This window comes from Eubalaena glacialis, chromosome 6 (genome assembly GCF_028564815.1).
Source record: "Eubalaena glacialis isolate mEubGla1 chromosome 6, mEubGla1.1.hap2.+ XY, whole genome shotgun sequence".
Taxonomy (NCBI): Eukaryota; Metazoa; Chordata; class Mammalia; order Artiodactyla; family Balaenidae; genus Eubalaena; species Eubalaena glacialis.
The window spans coordinates 83,260,859-83,282,942 of record NC_083721.1 but is presented as its reverse complement, the minus strand read 5'-3'; the positions used below and the strand labels follow the sequence as shown (position 1 = coordinate 83,282,942).

The 22,084-nt window shown below is 36.6% G+C and overlaps 1 protein-coding gene and 1 pseudogene across 1 annotated transcript in view; both read left to right on the top strand.

Moving 5' to 3' along the window:
* The window catches only part of MAP3K13 (mitogen-activated protein kinase kinase kinase 13), a 164,769-nt gene that overhangs the window by 31,080 nt on the left and 111,605 nt on the right, over nt 1–22,084 (top strand). The window lies entirely within an intron of this gene.
* On the top strand, nt 1,316–11,574 carry LOC133094008 (nucleophosmin-like; annotated as a pseudogene).

Below are 22,084 nucleotides of genomic sequence, written 5' to 3'. Positions count from 1 at the left end.
TTCATCAGACTTCATTTGGAGTGTTCTGTCAGTTCTGGGTGTTATGTTTTCAAAGAGACATTTTGAAATTAAAGTACCTGTATTATATTTCTATCACTGCTATAAAAAAATTATCACAAACTTAGTGGCTTAAAACAACACAAATTTATTATTTTACAGTTCTGTAGGTCAAAAATCCAATGTGGGTCTCACTAGGCTAAAACCAAGGTGTTATCAGGGCCGTGTCTCTTTCTGGAGGCTCTAGAAGAGAATGTGTTTCTTTGCCTTTTTCAGCATCTAGTGGCCCCCTTCCTCCATCTTCAAAGCCAGTAAGAGCAAGTCACGTCCTCACATTGCCCCTCTCTTACCACAGCTGGGAAAGATTAGACGCATCTCGATAATCTCCCCATCTCAAAGTTCTTAATTGCATCTACAGAGTCCCCTTTGCTGTGGAAGGTAACATAGTCGCAGATCTGATGGTTAGGGTGTGGACATCTGTGGAGGAGGTCATTATTCTGCCTACTGCAATGCTTATTGCAGAGGATCACCAGGATAGTGAAGGGGCTAAATTGGATACAGAGAATCAGACTAAGACAAATTGAAGATGATCCCAAAATGTATTGCTTAGGAGAGAATGCGATAATGTTTATAAAGTGATTAGTGTAGTAAGTACATAATAAATGGTTTCTGCTTCAAAGGCTAATGCTACAAAGTATAGAAATACAGTAGCTCAGAGGGAAAGAAGCTTAGGGATGTGGAAGGGGATGAAGCAGCATAACATTTTATCTTGTGAAGAACAGAATTTGTGGTCCAAGTTTTCACTTTACGTTAGATCAGCAAGTAGTTTCAATGTCAGAAAGCACTAAGTTTAACAAGAACTTTGCATTGTTTCCCTAACTAGTGAAAGAGTTGAGGTGAATGGAGGTGATGGACTATACAGTAGTTGAGACGCAACTTTCTGGCCTCTTTCTGCCGTGACTGCACAATGTATGCACTCTGAGGAGGGGGGAAAACTTTTATCAAAGGAAGAAAGCAAGGTTTTTGAATCTCAGAGGACTATTGTATTGGTTTGTTTGATTTTTCTAGGAACACATGGGAAGGAAATCCCCTCTGAAACCAAAATCCAGCCATTAGAGATTATGAGATTTTTCAGGCTTTCTCTGTAATCTTTCTTACATTTGTCTCTTTAAACATGTCCAACTCCCCCTTTGAGAAGTTGCTGGTAGGTGGTTATCATGCAGGATTTAAATTAACAAACCCTCCCACCGCATTGGGTGGTAGCTTCCAAGGCGCCATGGTAAATGTGTATCAGTGTGAACCTGATCCAGAACCAGCCAGGAAGGGAACAAAGTTTAGTCTGTGAGGAAGTAGGCGGCTGCTGGTAGTTTCATGCTGTCTCTGCAGACTTCAGGTTGCTGTGGTGTAAGTATTTTTTTTTAATATTTTGATATTTGAATATGAAAGCATGGTAGGAACAATTTCTATCTAAGATTAAATTAAGGTACTAAATCTTGTGTACTAGACCTACTTACAAGAAGGTTTCAGCATTTCACAAGTAGTTTGATTTTTTTTAATGAAAAGGAAAACCCTAAAGCTTTTTCAGCAAGTGTTCTGCTAACACAGGTCCTCCTGCTTACATGAGATGACTTTTAATGTCTTGTCTTTGGTTGAGTTAAGGTGCTTATGGTCAGAAAATAAAAGTGATTGTATATGTATCTGGTGCCCTGAGATTGATTATTTCTGAGTAGTGCTTAAATTTTCTCCCTGATGTTCTTTCCAGTTGCTTTCCCTTTAGTTTAGGCTCATGTTACAAGATTATGTTAGCAAATATTTAGTAGTCTCTCAGGTAATTAAACTGGAGGTTTTGATGTTCAAAGAAATCGAATGAATGAGAACTAAGTAGAACTAACATAATCAGTTGTTGGGATCCTAGATTTAAGAGCAGCAGAATAAGAGGAGGAACTTCGTGAAATGGATGGAAATGGCAAGCAGCCTTAGAAGTTTCATGCAACTTCGGAGAAACCTGTTTTTAAGATTTTGACATGTGTACTAATTTTCCGGACTAAATTCCCAATACTATAGTGTGTAAAATAAATTTCATATATGAAATTAAAATTGCTGTAGTTCAGCTGCTAGAGTTCTACGTTGATATTAGGATTCCAGGAACTACACATTGTTATACAAACATTGACTTTACTGAGTGCAGCTATGAGAGTGTTAAGATTGCATTTGGTGCTGGCGAAGTTGATATTTTCTATTCCCTTTTGTCATGATGTATTTGAAAAAAAAAATCCTGGTACTCGACAATTGTATGACTTTGAACATAGAAAAAGTTTGATGCGGTTATTGTATTATATAAAAATTATAAAGGCTGGCTGTGGGCCAGTAGCCTTTCAAATCATTCAGGAAGTACTGAGGAGACAGATTGTTTATATGGAAGTACAGTTTTCCCTTTCCTCTAGCTTCATCTCAGACCTTAGGGACATTGGGTCTATTTCTCTAGCCTGCCTCTTATTCCTGCTGGACTGAGCGGGAGCCCAGATGATGGTATTGGGGCCCAACTGACCCTTGGTGGGATGGAAGACCAAGACACACTGTCCTAAGCAGGCTCTAGGACTATAATAAAGTGAAACCTTGGCTCATCCTTTAGATTGCTGAACTGCAATGATTCTAGGTTCCTGAGCTGATTAACTTCCCCAGCTCTATTAATAGTCACTGCTGGGCCAGGTTACTTAGTTATCGGTTCATGGAGGGGGAGAGGGTTGGGTATCCTGGGAGAGGAGCCAGCATGGCAGGTGACACTATTACCAGGGAAGCAGTTATTTTCTGACCGTATTTGAAATATTTCAGTCGTTTAACAACCTGGAAGGCCATACAGGTGTGCCCTGGCCAAATCTTAATGAAGACCCTTCTAGATTTTTTTTAAAACCTCCAATAGTTGTCTCTAACACCCAAACCCTCGCACATGTCCCACAAAGCCTGTATGATCTGCCTTCTGACCGTCTGTTTAACATCATTGCCTGCCTTGTTCTCCTCACACAGTTTGCTCCAGCTGTATAAATGTTCTTGCTGTTTCTGCAACACATCAAGCTCGTTCCTGCCTCAAGGCTTTTGCCGCCTGGAAAGCTTTCCCTTACATTGTTTCTTCCTTCCCTTCATTCAGGTCTCTACTCAAATGCCTCCTCTTCAGAGGTACCACCACCTCACTTTCACTACATCGCTCCTTTTTCCTTTACCCTGATTGACGTTTTCTTAAATAGCTACCTGGCATAATTTATTTTATTCAGTAAAATATATATAGTCTTTCCCACTAGAATGTAAGTTCTATGAGGGCAAGAACTCTATCTTGTTCAGTGCTGTATTGCCAGTACCCCAAATAGTGCCTACTTGACATATAGTAGATACTTGGTAAACATTTGTTTTTTGAATCATTTAATGTCAATTGGTGCCATTAAAATTTATTTCTAAGCATAAGAATTTTAATTGAACTTTTTGAATAGGTGATATAAGTCACATGGTTCCAAGACCAAAACATATTAAAAAATATATTTTGAAAAGTCTTCCCACCCCAGTCCCCTACCTATTCGGTTCCCGTTCAGGGCCCCCAAATCGTTATTATTATTTTTATTTATTTATTATTATTATCAATATTACTATATTTTATTATTATCCTTTTCATGTATCTAGAGTTTCTTTATATGTCAAGGAAATATAAAAGTATAAACAGATTCCTACTTCCCTCCTTTTTTACACATACTATTATATATACTCAATTTTTTCACTTATATCTTGAACCTCTTTTCATATCAGTACATAGTGAGCATTCTCATTTTAAAATAGCTGCATAGTATTCCATTGTATAGATATAACTTATTTGACCAGTCATCCAGTAATGGGCATTTTGGTTATTTCCAGTATCTTTCTTTTGCAAACAATGCTGAAGTTCACAATCTTGTGCCTATATCATCTCATATATTCATACAGTATATCTGAATGATTAAATTCACCAGAGTAGAATTGCTGGATCAAAAGATGTCATAGTTATTGCCTAATTGCGCTCCATAGGGATTGTACCAATTTGTACTCCCCCAGCAATGAACATATAAGAGAGTGCTATCAGACTTTTGAATTTTTGCCCATCTGATAGCTTAAAAAATGGTTTCAGCATAGTTTTTTTAAGAATTTATAATAAAATTTGTGTTAAGGTTTTAAAAATAGTTTTTAAATTTTAAATTGTGATTTAAAAAATAATGTAAAATTTATCATTGCAACCATTATTTTTAAATGTATTTATTTAATTTATTTATTTTTGGCTGCATTGGGTCTTCGTTGCTGCACTCGGGCTTTCTCTAGTTGTGGCGAGCAGGCTTCTCATTGTGGTGGCTTCTCTTGTTGCAGAGCATGGGCTCTAGGCGCTTGGGCTTCAGTAGTTGTGACACGCGGCTCAGTAGTTGTGGCTCTCAGGCTCTAGAGCACAGGCTCAGTAGTTGTGGCGCACGGGCTTAGTTGCTCCGTGGCATGTGGGATCTTCCCGGACCAGGGCTCGAACCCATGTGCCCTGCATTGGCAGGCGGATTCTTAACCACTGCACCACCAGGGAAGCCCGCAACCATTTTTTAAGTGTACATTTCAGTAGTGTTAAGCATTTTCACGTTGTTATGAAACAGATCTCCAGAACTTTTTCATCTTATAAAATTGAAACTCTTTACCTATTACATGACAATTCTCCATTTCCCCCTCCCCCATTTCCTAGCAACCACCATTCTACTTTCTGTTTCTATGAATTTGGCTAGTATAGATACCTCGTATAAGTGAAATCATACAGTTTTTTGTCTTTTTTGTGAGGCTTGTTTCACTTAGGATAAAGTCCTCAAGGTTCATCCATGTTGTAGCATATGACAGGATTTCCTTCCTTTTTAAGGCTGAATAATATTCCGTTGTGTTGTAGATATCACATTTTGTTTATCCATTTATCCATCTATAGATATTTGGTTTGCTTCTACCTCTTGGCTACTGTGAATAATGCTGCTATGAACATGAGTATGCAGATAACTCCTTGAGGTTCTGCTTTCAGTTTTTTTGGATAAACCTAGAAGTGGGATTGCTGAATCATATGGTGATTCTATTTTCATTTTTTGAGAAACCACTATGCTGTTTTCATACTGCACCATTTTAGCATAGTTTTAATTTGCATTTCTCTCATTTTGTGTGGGGTTGACCATCTTCTCATATTTGAAAGAAACTTGCCTTTTTTTTTTTTCTATGAACTGTTTGTATCTTTGCCTTAATGGGATTTTTCTCTATTATTAATTTGAAAATTTTTTTGCTTTTGTGCCTCTGAGTTTTCCAAATTTAGAAGCTAGTAGTCATAAGCACGGGTTTGGAGTAAGACTGCCTAGGTTTGAATTCTAGATCTGTTAATAGATGTGCAATATTGATTGGGCAAGTTGCTGAACATTTCTGAGCCTTAGTTTTCTTATCTGTAAAATAGGAATATCACTGAGTTGTTATGATGATTAAATGAGATGATGTATATTATGTGCTTAGTATAGGGCCACTGTGTTAAGGCAAGAAAAGGGGATAAAAGGCCAAGTTTCAGAAAGGAGGCAAAACTGGCGTGATTCACACACGGAAAGATTGTATACATAGAAAACCCTGTAGAAGCTATAAAAAACTATTTGAACTAATTAATAAATTTATCCAGGCCACAGGTTATAGTCAATATAAAAAATTTATTTGAAATAATTAGAATAGCTAAAACAATTAGAAACTAAATTAAAATATCACCATTAAAATACCAAATACATAGAAATAAATATTTTAAAGAAGCACAAGACCTCCCTACTAAGAACTACAAAACATTGCTGAGAAAAATTAAAGATCAAAATTAAAAGTACAGTATATATACAGTTGACCCTTGAACAGTGCAGGCATTAGTGGTGCTGATGACCCTTGTGCAGTTGAAAATCTGCAGTAATTTATAGTCTGCCCTCCATATACACAGTTCCTCCCTCTGGGTTCCAGATTTGCAGATGTACTATTGAAAAAAATCTAAGTGGACCCATGCAGTTCAAACCTGTATTGTTCAAGGGTCAACCATACCATGATCATGGATTATAGAACTCAAAACTGTTGAGACGCCAAGTCTCCCTAAATTAATCTATAGATCCAATACAACCTCTATCAGAATTCTAGCAGGCATTTTTGAAGAAATTTTCAAGCTGATTCTAAAATTTATTTGGAAACGCAATGAATATAGAAGAGCTAAAACAATCTTGAAAAGAAACAACAAGGAGGAAGATTTATAATATGTGATTTCAAGACTTTAAAGCTACAGTTAATCAAGTATTGCCCTAAGCATAGATAAATAATATCAATGGGACACAATAGTGCGTCCAGAAATCGGTCACACAGATAAGGTCAATTGATTTTTGATCAAGGTGGCAAGTAAATTCAATGGGAAAAGGATAGTCTTTTTAAACATGTTGCTGGATCGAATGGATTTTCTTATGGGGGAAAAAAAAGAACCTCCATGTCTTTCTCGCTCCATACACAAAAATTAAATAGGCATGGATCATAGATCTATATATAAAACTCAGAACCAAGAGCTAGGAAAAACAAAGAAAAATATCTTTGCAATCTTGGAGTATGCAAAGATTTCTTGAGCAGGACACTGAAAGCACTAACCATAAAAGTAAATTAAATAAAATTAAATGAACTTACGTTCTTACTGCAAGACTTCTTGGGACCTTTATTAATGTTTCTAGTAAAAGGATCATGCAGCATTTCTCAGCATGTTTGACCACAGAAGCCTTTTTCATCTGGAGCATTAAACTAAAATGCAGGAGTGAGTGTGGCATAGAATTTACTTGGAGAAGTGTTGCTTCAGTCCTCTCCTCAAAACATACTATTTTTGAGGGTTGTAATAAGTTAATGATCATTTTCTCCCTCTTTGGTGTGAATTACTGTAATTGCATCCATTTCAACAGAGTGAAGAAAACCCTTCTGCCAAAAGAGCTGTAATCACTCCTCACCCCATAATGACTGGTCAGCCAGGCAACCGTTGCAGTTATTACTACTGGTAGGATTCTGGGATAGTGTCACATTAGATTGAAATTTGCCATAATAAGAGGAATAAAGAGTGACTGAAGGTACAAAACATTTTTGCATTCTGCCTGCTGCTGCTGTTTCCATATACTTGTTTGGCCTTCTCTGCCCTGCTAACTTATTGCCTGGCAAACTCCAAGTTATTAACCCCTTGCTTCTCTCAAATCACTCAACTCCTTTAGTAATCCCAGTTCCTAATTGCTTGAAAGCCTTTTTTTTTCCCCCTGTGGAATTCCCACTCTCTGACTCACAGTTCACTGTCCTAATCAGATTCCTCTTCCTGCTGTTTCTGCCCATGAACTGATTTTTATGGAATATGGATTGTCACATAAGAAGTAGAAGAACCAAAATAGAAAGTAGAGGGAAATCAAAGCCAAACTTTACTTAAACCAGAATTTGGCTGAAGGCTGTACTCAGAGAAAGAGATCTGAGGAAGAAGTCAAAATAGTATTGTAATGCCAGTAGAAATATATAAAGAAAAGAGAGTTTAAGGAAGTGTCCCTATAATGTTTTTGGATTGTATTTTAAAAATTGATTACTGTAACAGATATTAGTTTCTCCTGAATGTGGAAAGCTAATAGCCAGATAGGGAAATGTTATCTGTGACATCTGCATAGAGCTTACTAGAAGTTAAGAAGCTTTAATTTTAGATCTGCCACTAATTTGCTTTTTGATAGTAAGTACATATATTCTTATAAAGAAAGAAATTATTGCCCTCACCCTCATTTTGCAAAATATATATTTCCTTCTGATTCTTTTTTTATGTATATAAAATACATATATATACACACATATGTGTGTGTCTCTGTGTATATGTACACACACACCACATGCACACATATACACACATACCAAGCTCTGTCCCAGATACTTTTCTTGTGTGCTGTCTCATTTAATCATCTCTGTTCACGTCTCCACTTCCTCATGTGGAAAGTGAGGTGATAATATCTCACTCTGCCTTCCTCCCAGGACAACAAATACAATCATAACCAGATAATAAAATACACTACTTCGAGCATTAGTCTAGAATTTAAGGAATAAACCTTGAATGCCATGTTGTGAGATGTGTACCATTGTTTTCATAGCAAAATGGTATGATGGATCCTGGTAAAATTCATTTCAAAATACATTTGCAATACAAACTTAGTAGAAACAGTTTACACAGGTTGTTCTGCAGACATCAAAGAAACGATGGAACATCTGGAAAGTATAGAATGGCCTTTTTTCTACTTCTCAATAAATGCAGCACAAAGTAAACACACTCTTTACAGTACTTTATGACACACCTCATCAAAAAACAGGCAAGAGAGATTACTTAGGCAAATGCTTAGAGGCAGGATTACAACATAGATGACAAAAGAATTTTACATTAGAAATTGAAAACCAGTTTTTAGTTTGTATTATAATAGTATAAACAAAAGGGTGAGACATACCTCAGAGGGCATCTAGGGATTGTGAGGTGTCAAATGGAAAGATGTTTATGTAACTCTACTGCTTATTAACCTGGACCTGGGAGCTGAACGAAACTTGATGTCTTTATAGCAGCCTGATACTTTATTATAATCAGAATGGAAGTTTTAAAAGTTATTGAACCCCACCTCTAGGCTGTCTTTCCATTCTCCTTAACAGCTTTCATAATTTAATAAGATGATGGAGGTGGGGGCACAATGGCTGCCGAGTGTCTCGGAAACTACAAGCTTTCCTCACTAAAGTTCCCTAAAGTATCTAGAGGATCATAAACCAGGAAACAAACCTCTCCAAGAAAGACCATAAAAAGTTACTAATTGAAAACCTGAAAAAGGCTGCCTTATAATCTCTTACCTGGAAAATGATTAGACAATAAGGTCCATAGGAACAAACATGAAAAACAAAGTGGTTTCTATGGCTGCTTTGAGAAACTGTGAAAGAAAAAATAATTTTGCCAGAACTTTTTCCAGTTGAAAGTTTCAAGAATAAGTTTTCAGACGATACTCTTCAGAAATCATATGAGATACACGTTAGCAGCAATAAATACAAATTGGAAATGACCAACATATAAGTGGATATTAATAGTGCTGGTTCACTGAATAAAGAAAAAGAGCAGAAAACGTGAGAACCTTATATTTCAGTAGAGAAGTTACCTTCACTCAATAGTAAGACTGTTATGCCCATCTAATGAATTCTTAAATTTTTATATTTATTTTTTATTTCTAGAATTTCCTTCTGATTCTTTTTTTATACTTTCCATCTCTGTGGTAAAATTCTTCATTTATTCATGCTCTTCGTTTCTACTAAATCCTTTAACAGAGGGACTTATTGTGATGGCAATTACAAGAATCCATATATAAGTTAAAATCCATACATAAGTTAAAATTACAAGAATCCATACATAAGTTAAAATTTGTTAAAACTGTATACCACAGGAAGTCAATTTCACTGTGTGTTATTTACAGAAAAAACTATGGCCTATTTAAAGCAAAAATAATAACAATGTACAATAGAGTTAAGAGCGTATAAAGAAATAAAATATATGATAACAAGAGCACAAAAGTTGGGATTGAAGTAGTACAAAATAGTATGAGGGAGGTTGTAATAAGTTAAAGTTATATAATCTCTAAAACAGTGGTTCTTAGGGCGTAGTCAGCCCAGCAGCATCGGCATCACCTGGGAGCTTGTTAGAGATGAAAGTCTCTGGCTCCACTGCGGACCTGAGTCAGCAGCTCTGGGGGTATGGCTCAACAGTCTTTCTGTGATTCTGATACATGCTAAAATGTAAGAACCATCACTTTAGAGCAAGGGTTGGGAAACTTTTTCTATAAAGGGTCAGATAATAATATTTTAGGCTTTGTGGGCCATATGGTCTCGCAGCACTGCATTCTAATAAAGTATTATTTATTCTTTAAAAAAGGCCATGAGCTGGATTTGGTCCATGTGCTGTAGTTGCTGATTTCTACTTTAGAGCAACCATTCACACACACATGCACATGCACATATACACATAAATAGATATAGCTAAAATGCCAAAAAGGAAATAAAATGAAAAGTTACAAAACACAAACAACCCTCTCTATGCACAGTAATGTGAGACCGTAAAAATGATCATGCAAGCTGAAATCATGCAAAGCACTTTTAATATCAGTGGAAAAAATTATGATTGTTCTGTGACCTTTAAAATCTTTTTTGTCATAACATTTTTGGCTTTACTGTGGTGTGATGCCATCCTGTGCGGCTGTTCTCCGGAACAGTAGTTATTTATCTGTCCGCTTTCTCTCCCACCTAAGTGCGTGCCACCAACCCATGGAAGATTCGATGTAGATGGACATGAGCCCCCTGAGGCCCCAGAACTATCTTCTCGGTCGTCAACCAAAGACTGAACAAAGATTATCACTTTAAGGTGGATAACGATGAAAATGAGCACCAGTTATCTTCAAGAACGGTCATTTTAGGGGCTGGCGCAAAGGATGAATTGCACACTGTTGAAGCAGAGGCGATGAATTATGAAGGCAGTCCAATCAAAGTAACACTGGCAACTTCAAAAATGTCTGTACAGCCAACGGTTTCCCTTGGGGGCTTTGAAATAACACCACCTGTGGTCTTACGGTTGAAGTGTGGTTCAGGTCCTGTGCATATTAGTGGACAGCACTTAGTAGCTGTGGAGGAAGATGCAGAGTCAGAAGATGAAGAGGAGGGAGATGTGACACTCCTAAGTATGTCTGGAAAGCGTTCTGCCCCTGGAAGTGGTAGCAAGCTTCCACAGAAAAAAGTAAAACTTGCTGCTGATGAAGATGAAGATGATGATGATGATGACGACAACGATGACTTGATGATGAGGAAGCTGAAGAAAAAGCTCCAGTAAAGAAATCTGTACGAGATACTCCAGCCAAAAATGCACAGAAATCAAACCAGAATGAAAAAGACTCAAAACCATCAATACCAAGATCAAAACGTCAAGAATCCTTCAAAAAACAGGAAAAAACTCCTAAAACACCAAAAGGACCTAGCTCTGTAGAAGACATTAAAGCAAAAATGCAAGCAACTATAGGAAAAGGTAGTACCCTTCCCAAAGTGGAAGCCAAGTTCATCAATAATGTGAAGAATTGTTTTCAGATGACTGACCAGGAGGCTATTCAAGATCTCTGGCAGTGGAGGAAGTCTCTCTAAGAAAATAATTTAAACAGTTTGTTAAAATTTTCCATCTTATTTCATTTCTGTAGCAGTTGATATCTGGCTGTCCTTTTTATAATGCAGAGTGAGAACTTTTCCCGCCACGTCTGATAAATGTTGTCCAGGTTCCATTGCCAAGAATGTGTTGTCCAAAATGCCTGTTTAGTTTTTAGAGACGAAACTCCACCCTTTGCTTGGTTTTAAGTATGTATGGAATGTTATGATAGGACATAGTAGTAGTGGTGGTCAGACAAATGGAAATGGTGGGGAGACAAATATATACATGTGAAATAAACCAGTATTTTAATAAAGTAGCACTGCTTCTCTTTCTAAAAAAACAATTTTTTTTTTTTTGGCTGGAGCAGTGGAAGAAGATATTTTGCTTGACTGGAAAGGAGCATCAGGGAACTTTCTAGAGGTCTAGAAGTGTTCTAGATCTTGTTTGGGGTGGTGGTTACATGAATGTGTAGAACTGTTGACATTCATTAAACAGAACATTTGTGATCTATGTATTTCATGTATGTAAATTATATGCCACTCAAAGATTTTTTTCAGGTACAAAATAAGGGTCTGGAATAAAATTTACAGTTCACGTTAAGTGACATCCTTATTGCGGATAAAATAAGGTAAATTATATGGAATGAATTCTTTAGGAAGAAAGATGGGGAAGGCAGTCCAGGCAGAGGAAACATTTGCAACGCTTGGGAAGAGGTATGGGAATGAATGAAGTTTGAGAAGCATTGCTTTATGCGATGGGGAGCCATGGAAAGATTTTCATTAAGGGAGTGAAATAATCAGAATGTATTTTAGAAAGATTGCTCCTGTAGGAATTGAAGGGGAAGGAGATTAGAAGCAGGGAGATATATTTGGAGGCTCTTGTCACAGGCCACATGAGAGATGAAAGGAACCTAAGGGAAAGATGTGCGAATCAAGAGTGGGGCAAAAACTTGAATGATATTTAGATGGAATCAATTGGATTTAGTGACTAGATTTATTAAAATATTAGCAAACATTTGTGAGCAGGCATTGTGCTTTAGGCTGCCATGCCTTATCTCATTTAACCTTTACAGTAACCATCTCGGTAGGTATGGTCATAATTATCACCATCACCACCACCACTGTCATTTTCTCCATTATACAGATAATGCTAAGTAACTTGCCCAAGGTTACACAGCTTAAAAGTGCCAGAGGCAAAGTTTGTAATGTACAATTTCTCAGGAATAAATTGTGGGAATTCTTAAGATAATTTATGTCCCAACTTGCTAACACAGTAAGAGGGAAAACAATAATGGAAGACTAATTTCATGACCAAATGTAGAAAAGTCAAGCAAATCGTAAAATCAAAAGAAATACAGTCGTCCCATAGTATCCCTATGGGATTGATCCCAGAACCCCTCAGATACCAAAATCCACAGATGCTCAAGTTCCTTATATAAAACGACCTAGTATTTGCATATAACCAAAGCACATCCTCCTGTATACTTTAAGTCATCTCTAGATTACTTATAATACCTGACATAATGTAAGTGCTATGCAAATAGTTTTAAATACAATGTAAATGCTATGTAAATAGTTGCTGTTACACTACAAATTCAAATTTTGCTTTTTGGAATTCTTTTTTGAAATATTTTCTATCTGCAGTTGGTTGAATCCATGGATATGGAACCCATGGATATGGAGGGCCAGCTATACTTGATTTAAATCAAATTCTTGGAACATATAACCTATGCCATATTTTCCAAAGAACAATTAAATAAAATTTCACTTATTTCTTTCTCTCTGTATTAATTTTCCCCAAAAAATCTTTAGCAACAAATATTAAGTTTATTAGTATACACAAGAAAAATATATAAAATTGAAATCATACTGCAATATCATTAAAATAAATTGATTTTTTCACATAAAATATAAAAAATATTTTTTATAAATAGTATAATGTTGAGAAATATTATAAACTGGAGACTAAATTTAACACCATATGAAAAGCCTCCAAAGCACTGCTAAGAAAAACTATATTGCATTAAGTTCCTCAAAAAGAAAATATGTAATTGAAATTTACATTTTTTAAATGTACAGTATGTACATTATACATATAATGTATTGTATTATATTATATAATATATCCTTGTAGCTAAAATTATGCCTATTAGTTTGTACCTCTTAATCCCCTACCCCTATATTGCCCCACCCCCCTTCCCTCTCCCTACTGGTAACCACTAGTTTGTTCTCTATGTCTGTGAGTCTGCTTATTTTTAGTTATATTCACTAGTTTGTTGTATTTTTTTAGATTCCATGTATAAGTGATATCCTAGAGTGTTTGTCTTTCTCTGACTTATTTCACTTAGCATAATGCCCTCCAAGTCCATCCATGTTGCTGCAAATGGCAAAATTTCATTATTTTTTTGATGTAGTATTTCATTGTATATATGTACCATATCTTCTTTATCTATTCATCTATTGATGGACATTTAGGTTGTTTCCATATCTTGGCAATTATAAATTATGCTGCTATGAACATTGGGATGTATTGTATCTTTTTGAATTAGTGTGTTTTCTTTTTTTAGATACATACCCAGGAGTGGAATTGCTGAGTCATATGGTAGTTCTATTTTTAGTTTTTTGAGAAACCTCCATACTGTTTTCCACAGTGGCTGCACCAATTCACAGTCCCACCAACAGTGTATGAGGTTTCCCTTTTCTCCACATCCTCACCAACATTTGTTATTTGTGTTCTTTCTGATGATAGCCATTCTGACAGGTGTGAGGTGACATCTTATTGTGGTTTTGATTTGCATTTCCCTGATGATTAGCAATGTTGAGCATCTTTTCATGTGCCTGCTTGCCATATGCATTCCTCTTTGGAAAAATGTCTATTCAGTTCTTCTGCCCATTTTTAATCTGGTTGTTTGTTTTTTTGATGTTGAGTTGCATGAGCTGTTTATATATGTTGGATATTAATCCCTTATCGGTCATATCATTTGCAAATATTTTCTTCTATTCACTAGGTTGTCTTTTTGTTTGGTCAATGGTTTATTAATAGAATTTTTAAAAATTTATTTATTTTATTTTTATTTTTGGCTGTGTTGGGTCTTCGTTGCTGCTCGCGGGCTTTCTCTAGTTACGGCGAGCGGGGTCTACGTTGTGGTGTCTGGGCTTCTCATTGCAGTGGCTTCTCGTTGCGGAGCATGGGCTCTAGGCACACGGGCTTCAGTAGTTGTGGCACGCGGGCTCAGTAGTTGTGGCTTGCGGGCTTAGTTGCCCTGCGGCATGTGGGATCTTCCCGGACCAGGGCTCAAACCCGTGTCCCCTGCATTGGCAGGCGGATTCTTAACTACTGTGCCACCAGGGAAGCCCCCTTAATAGAATTTTTTGAGCAGTTTTAGGTTTATAGAAAAATGAGCAGAAAGTACAAAGAGTTTCCCATAAACTTTTTCACCTCTACTCCCACCCCAAGTTTTCCCTATTATTAATATCTTGCATGTAGTGTGGTACATTTGTTACAATTGATGAGTCAAAATTGATACATTATTATTCACTAAAGTCCATAGTTTACATTAGGGTTCATCTTTGTGTTGCAGATTCTATGGGTTTTGAAAAATGTATAATGACAGGTATTTACCATTACAGTATCATGCAGAATATTTTCACTGTGCTCCATCTCTTCATCCCTCCCTCTTTCCCTCTTCCAAATTCCTGGATTTCTTTTACTGTCTCCATAGTTTTGCCTTTTCCAGAATGCTTGGAATCATATGTATGTAACCTTTCAGACTGGCTTCTGTCACTTAGCACAATTTGTTTTTTCCTTTCCGTTTTCCATCATCAGTCTCACTTGGGTATTAACAGTTTTACTAATATTTTTTTAATTAGCTGTAGGCTTTATTAATTTTCTCTTTTGTTGTTTTTTATTTCATTGGTCTCTATTCTTATCTTTATTATTTTCTCTTCTTTCTTTAGGTTTAGTTCTACTTTTTGTAATTCTTACTTTAGGTTTAGTCTGCTCTATTTTGTTTCTTTTTTGCTCTTTATTTTATTATTATTTTTTAAATATTTATTTTATATTGGAGCATAGTTGATTAACAATGTTGTCTTAGTTTCAGGTGTACAGCAAAGTGATTCAGTTATACATATACATGTATCTATTCTTTTTCAAATTCTTTTCCCATTTAGATTATTACCAAATATTGAGCAGCATTCCCTGTGTTGTACAGTAGGTCCTTGTTGGTTGTCTATTTTAAATATAGCAATGTGCTCTGTTTTTTCTAGCTTTTTTGGTGGAAACAAGATCAAGATTATTACTTCAAAATCCTTCTTCTTCTCTAAAACACACATTTAAAGCTATAAAATTTCCTCTAAGCACTGTTTTCTTTGTATCTTGCACATTGTGGCATGTTGGGTTTGTTTCATTTTCATTTAGTTTGAAATCTTTTCTAATTTTCCTTGTGATTTGTTTTTTCACCCATGGGTTATTAGATGTGTATTTTTAGTATCCAGATATTACAGGGATTTTTTTTATTGCAGTAGAGTTGATTTACAATATTATATTAGTTTCAGGTGTACAACATAGTCATTCAATATTTTTATAGATTATACTCCATTTAAAGTTATTACAAAATAATGGATATACTTTCTTCTGCTGTACAGTATATCCTTGTTGCTTGTCTATTTTGTACATAGTAGTTTGTATCTCTTAATCCTATACCCCTTTCTTGCCCCCACTTCCTCTCCTCACTGGCAACCACTAGTTTGTTCTCTATATCTGTAAGTCTGTTTCTGTTTTGCTGTATACATTTGTTTGTTTTATTTTTTAGATTCCATATATAAGTGATAACATAGAGTATTTGTCTTTCTGTAACTTATTTCACTAAGCATAATACTCTCTAGGTCCATCTATGTTTTTGCAAATGGCAGAATTCCATTTTGTTTTATGACTGAGTAATATTCCATTGTGTATATATACCACATCTTTATCCATTCATCTTTTGAAGGACACTTAGATTGCTTCCATATCTTGGCTAATAATGCTGCTATGAACATTGGGGTGCATGTATCTTTTCAAATTAGTTTTTGTTTTTTTCATATACATACCCAGGAGTGGAATTGCTGGATCGTGTGGCAGTTCTATTTTTAGTTTTTTGAGGAGCGTCCTTACTGTTTTCCATAGTGGCTGCACCAATTTACAATCCCACCAACAGTGTACAAGGGTTCCCTTTTCTGTGTATCCTCGCCAGCATTTGTTATTTGTGGTCTTTTTGACGATTCTGACAGGTGTGAGGCGAACATGGATTTTTTAAAAAGGTATCTTATTGATATATACAAATACTTATCTTACTGATGTCTAATTTAATTTGTATATGGTCAGTGAACATACTCTTTAAGATTTCAGTCTGGGAATTTATTTATTTTTTAAAAAAATATTTATTTATTTATTTGGCTGCTCCGGGTCTTAGTTGCAGCACTCGGGATCTTTGTTGCCACGTGCGGGATCTTTGTTGTGGCACGCGGGATCTTTAGTTGCAGCATGTGGGATCTTTAGTTGTGGCATGCAGGCTCTTAATTGCGGCATGTGGGATCTAGTTCCCTGACCAGGGATTGAACCCGGCCCCCTGCATTGGGAACACAGAGTCTCAACCGCTGGACCACCAGGGAAGTCCCTGGAAATTTACTGAGAAACATTTTAAGGCCCAGAATAAGGTCTATATTGGTGCAACTCTCTTTGCACTTATGTATTCTGCGGCTGCTAAGTGCAATGTTCCATGAGTGTCAATTAGAGCAAGATGGTTGATAGTATTGTTTAAGTCTATCTGCTTATGGATTTCTTTTGTCTACTTCCATTACTACCTATTACTGAGAAAGGGGTGTTAAAATCGCTATGATTGTGGACTTATCTATTTCTGTAGTTCTGTCATCCCATACTTTGAAGCTCTGTTGTTGATTATGTCCATATTTAGGATTATTTTGTCTTCTTGATTAAGTGGCCCTTTTATTATTATTAAATCTCCCTCTTTATCTCTGCTAATGCTCTTTGTTTTGAAGTCTGTTTTGTCTGGTAAAACAGTCACACCAGCTTTTTTATGCTTAGTATTTGAATGGTATATCATTCCTTCCTCCTTTTATTTTCAAATTGTCTGTCTTTTTTATATATGAGTTATGTTTCTTAGAAATAGCATATAATCAGATCTTGCTTTTCTTAATCCAGTCTCAGTCTTTACCTTCTAGTCCATCTACATTTAATGTAGTTATTGATATGGTTGTACTTAGGTGTACTTTGTTTTTCGTTTTCTGTTTATCCCATCTGGGGTTTTTTGTTCCTTATTTCTTCCTTTGATTGATCAATTGACTTTAGTTTAATCAAATGTTTTGTAGTATTCTATTTCAATTCGTCTAATGACTGCTTAGCTGTATCTTTTTAATATTTTTTAGTACTTGCTGTAGCAGTTTTACTGTGTATCCTTAAATGATCACATTCTACATATTAACATGATATCATTTCTTATAGAATGTAAAATCTGTATATATGAAATATGACAATAGGAACATAAAAGATGGGCTGTAATAGAACATGCTTTAGGGTAACATAAGGGATACTTGCGGCGTTGAAACTGTTCAGTATTTTAACTGTGGTGGTGGACATATGAACCTATACAGATGATAAAATTGTATAGAATGTAATGCACACTCACACAAACACATACACACACAAATGAGTACAAATAAAATGGGGGAAATCTGAGTAAGATCAGTGGATTATGTCAATATCACTATCCTGTTTGTGATATCATACTATAATTTTGCATAATGTTAACGTTGGGGAAAACTGGACAAAGTTTACAAGGGATTGCTCTGTATTATTTCTTCTAACTGTATGTGAATCTACAGTTATCTCAATAAATAAAATTTCATATTTAAAAAATGAAATAAAAATTTGAAATACAATAAAATAAATAAAAATTGAAATAAAAATTTCAATTTAAAAAATGTTCTTGCTATAAGGCAACCAAACTTTATTGCTTAAAGTAATGGGCCTTCAAGTATCAAGAAAGAAAAAAGTTAGAGAAAGGATATTTCTACTTTGATTCATAATATATGAAACTAGAATATTCAACACTGCTTTGCAGTTCACATTGCCTGGTTGGTGGAGAGTGGTAGAAGGAATTCAGAACAATACTCATCAACTTGCCTGCACAAGTTGTTGTGCGGATGTGTTCCAGATGCGGGCCAGCTGTGCACCCACAGTCCTTTATTGCCATGGCTCGGGCCTAGAGAGACTTTAATAAAAGTAATTATTGAAATAACAAATCTAGCCTCCTATGTTCAGGAAGGACTGTGTTACAATTGTCCTAGCCCAAAGAGATTTTATCCTGCATTTAAGAATTTACAAGAAGAAAATCCTGTAACTTTGTTCAATCAACAAATGTTTCTTGAATACCTTCTATTTATCAAAGTACTCTGCTAGTTGCTGAAGACACAGGAATGAAAATGACAGTTACTGATTTCAAGCAGCTTAGGGTTTAGTGTAGAATACAAACTTATATACTAGTCATTACAATACAGATGTGTTAGAAATATGCAAAGGGTGCTGTGGAAATACGTCCAACAGATCCAGGAGTGTCATCAAGGGATTCTGAAGGGATAATCTTAAAGGTTAAGTAGAAGCAAAGAAGAGGTGACAGGGCACTCTAGGGAGAGCAACAGCAAGATCATATAGCCTGGTAGGTTAGGAGAATGAGCCATTCACTCTGACTAGAGCCTAGAGCTAGGAGTGGCGGGAAGTGAGGACAGAGAACTTGGTAGGGAACACTATTGTGTGTTGGGGGGGGTTTAATAGTGTTCCCCTAGAATCCATATTCACCTAGAACCTCAGAATGTGACCTTATTTGGAAATAGACTCTTTGTAGTTATGATTATTTAAGTTAATATGAGGTCGTTCTGGGTAGGGTGGGCCCTAAATCCAATGAGTGGTACCCTTATAAGAAGAGGAGAGGACACACAGAGAGAGAAGGGGCCATTTGAAGACAGAGGTAGAGATTGGAGTGAAACAACTACAAGCCAAGGAACACCAAGGATTGCTGGGAGCCACCAGAAGTTACGAAGAGGAAAGATTCTTCCCTAGAGCCTTCAGAGGGAGCATGGCCCCACTGATACCTTGATTTTAGACTTCTAGTCTCAAGAACTGTGAGGGAATAAATTTGTGTTGCTTTAAGCCATGCAGTTTGTATAATTTGTAACAGCAGACCTAAGAAACGAATGCAATATTTAACCCATATTCTGCTTACTATGTGTTAAGCCCATTGTGATGGTTTTAAGATATGTCCAGAAATTCTTTTATTCCTCCCTTCAAGAGATAGAGCCTAATTCCTCTCCCCTGGAGTGTGGGCTGGACCCTAATGACTTGCTTCTAATGAATGAATAAAGGGAAAATGAGGGCATGCAGCTTTGAGACCAGGTCAGGGGGTAGCGAACTTTACTATATGGGCTGGCCGCCTATTTTTATAAATCAAGTTGTATTGGAACATACCGTCCCCATTTGTTTACATATTGTACGTAGCTGACTTTGCACTGAAACAACTGAGGTAAGTAGTTACAATATTCTATGGCATGCAAGCCTAAAATATTTATTATTTAGCCCTTCAAGAAAGTTTACGACAATGAGGTATCACCTCACGCTGGTCAGAATGGCCATTATCAAAAAATCTAGAAACAATAAATGCTGGAAAGGGTGTGGTGAAAAGGGAAACCTCCTGCACTGTTGGTAAATTGATAAATCACTATGGAAAACAGTATGGAGGTTCCTTAAAAAACTAAAAATAGAACTACCATATGACCCAGCAATCCCACTACTGGGCATATACCCTGAGAAAACCATAATTCAAAAAGAATCATGTACCACAATGTTCATTGCAGCACTATTTACAATAGCCAGGACATGGAAGAAACCTAAGTGTCCATTGACAGATGAATGGATAAAGAAGAAGTGGCACATATATACAATAGAACATTACTCAGCCATAAAAAGAGATGAAACTGTGTTATTTGTAGTGAGGTGGATGGATGGACCTAGAGTCTGTCATACAGAGTGAAGTAAGTCAGAAAGAGAAAAACAAATACCGTATGCTAATGCATATATATGGAATCTAAAAAAAAAAAAAATGGTACTGATGAACTAGTTGCAGGGCAGGAATAAAGAGGTAGACATAAAGAATGGACTTGAGCACATGGGGTGGGAGGGCGAAGCTGGGGCGAAGTGAGAGTAGCATCAACATATATACACTACCAAATGTAAAATAGTTGGCTGGTGGGAAGCAGCAGCATAGCACAGGGAGATTGGCTCGGTGCTTTGCGATGACCTAGAGGGGTGGGATAGGGAGGATGGGAGGGAGGCTCAAGAGGGAGGGGATATGGGGACATGTGTATGCATATGGCTGATTTGCTTTGTTGTGCAACAGAAACTAACACAATATTGTGAAGCAATTATACTCCAATAATGATCTATTAAAAAAAAAAAGTTTGCTAATCCCTGAACTAGGTCATAAAAAGCACTGCAGCTTTTTCCTTGCTCTTGATTAACTTTCTTTGGGGGAAGCCAGCTGCCTTGTCACGAGGACACTCAGAAATTCGTGTTATCAAGGAACTGAGGGCTCCTGCAAACAGCTATGTGAGTGAACAGTCTTGGAAGTACAGTTGACCCTTGAACAATGTGGGAAGGTTTGGGGAACCAACCCTCTGCTCAGTTAAAAATCCACATATAACTTACAGGTGGCCCTCTTTAGTCATGGGTCTTCCATATCTACGGTTCCACATCTAGATACTCAACCAACCGCAGATCATGTATTACTGTAATATTTTTAAAAGCCACATGTAATTTTTTTAAAGTCACATGTAAGTGGACCCGCACAGTTCAAACCTGTGCTGTTCAGGGGTCAACTTTAGTTCCTCAAGCCCCAGGCAAGCTTTCAGATGACTGCATCCTGGTCAACAGCTTGACTGAAACTTCCTGAGAGACACTGAGCTGGAACCACCCACCTAAGCTGCTCCCAGATTCCTGACCTTCAAAAACTATGTGAGATAATAAAGGTTTGTTGTTTTAAGCTGCTAGGTTTTGGGCAATTTGTTATGCTGCAATACATAACCAATTCACTCATCCTCCCCTTCTGCAGTTTTCCATGCTGCCTACAAGCTGCTCTGCGTGCCTTATCTATGCCTCTGGCTTTGCTATTTTAGAAACACTGGGAAATAAGACCTTTATATAAAGAAACTCCCAGATGACATAGATAAGATTTAGGAAACAAAGGATATTGGAAGGCGGGGGCTGTATCTTTTATACTTTTCATAATTTTCCTTACTAACTAATATAGCGCTGTGTGTGATTATTGCTGATGAATGTGACTATCACTAACAAAGTGTTAGGCTTGTAAACCATGCTTATTTGAGTTTGCTCTATTATGTTACTATTATTTATATAAAAAGGAGTATTCAAGTATGCCATTATAATCTTTATTGGGTTTTAGTTGCTTTCTATATTAACCAAGTTGTCTCTAGTCAGGATGGTGTTGAGTTCTGTGGGTGTATTAGTTTTCTATTGATGCATCACAATATTATCTTAGTGGCTTAAAACAACACACATTTATTATCTCAGTTTCTGTGGGTCAGGACTCTGAACATGGCCTAGTTGGGCCTTCTGCTTAGGGTCTTACAAGGCTTCAGTCAAGGTGTTGGCCAGGGCTGGATTCTCATCTGGAAGCTTGACTGGGGAACTCGTGTAGTTACTGACAGCATTCAGTTCCCTGTGGTTGTAGGACTGAGAGCTTCAGCTTTTTGTTTTGGGGTTGGGTTGTTTTGTTTGTTTGGTTTTTGGTTT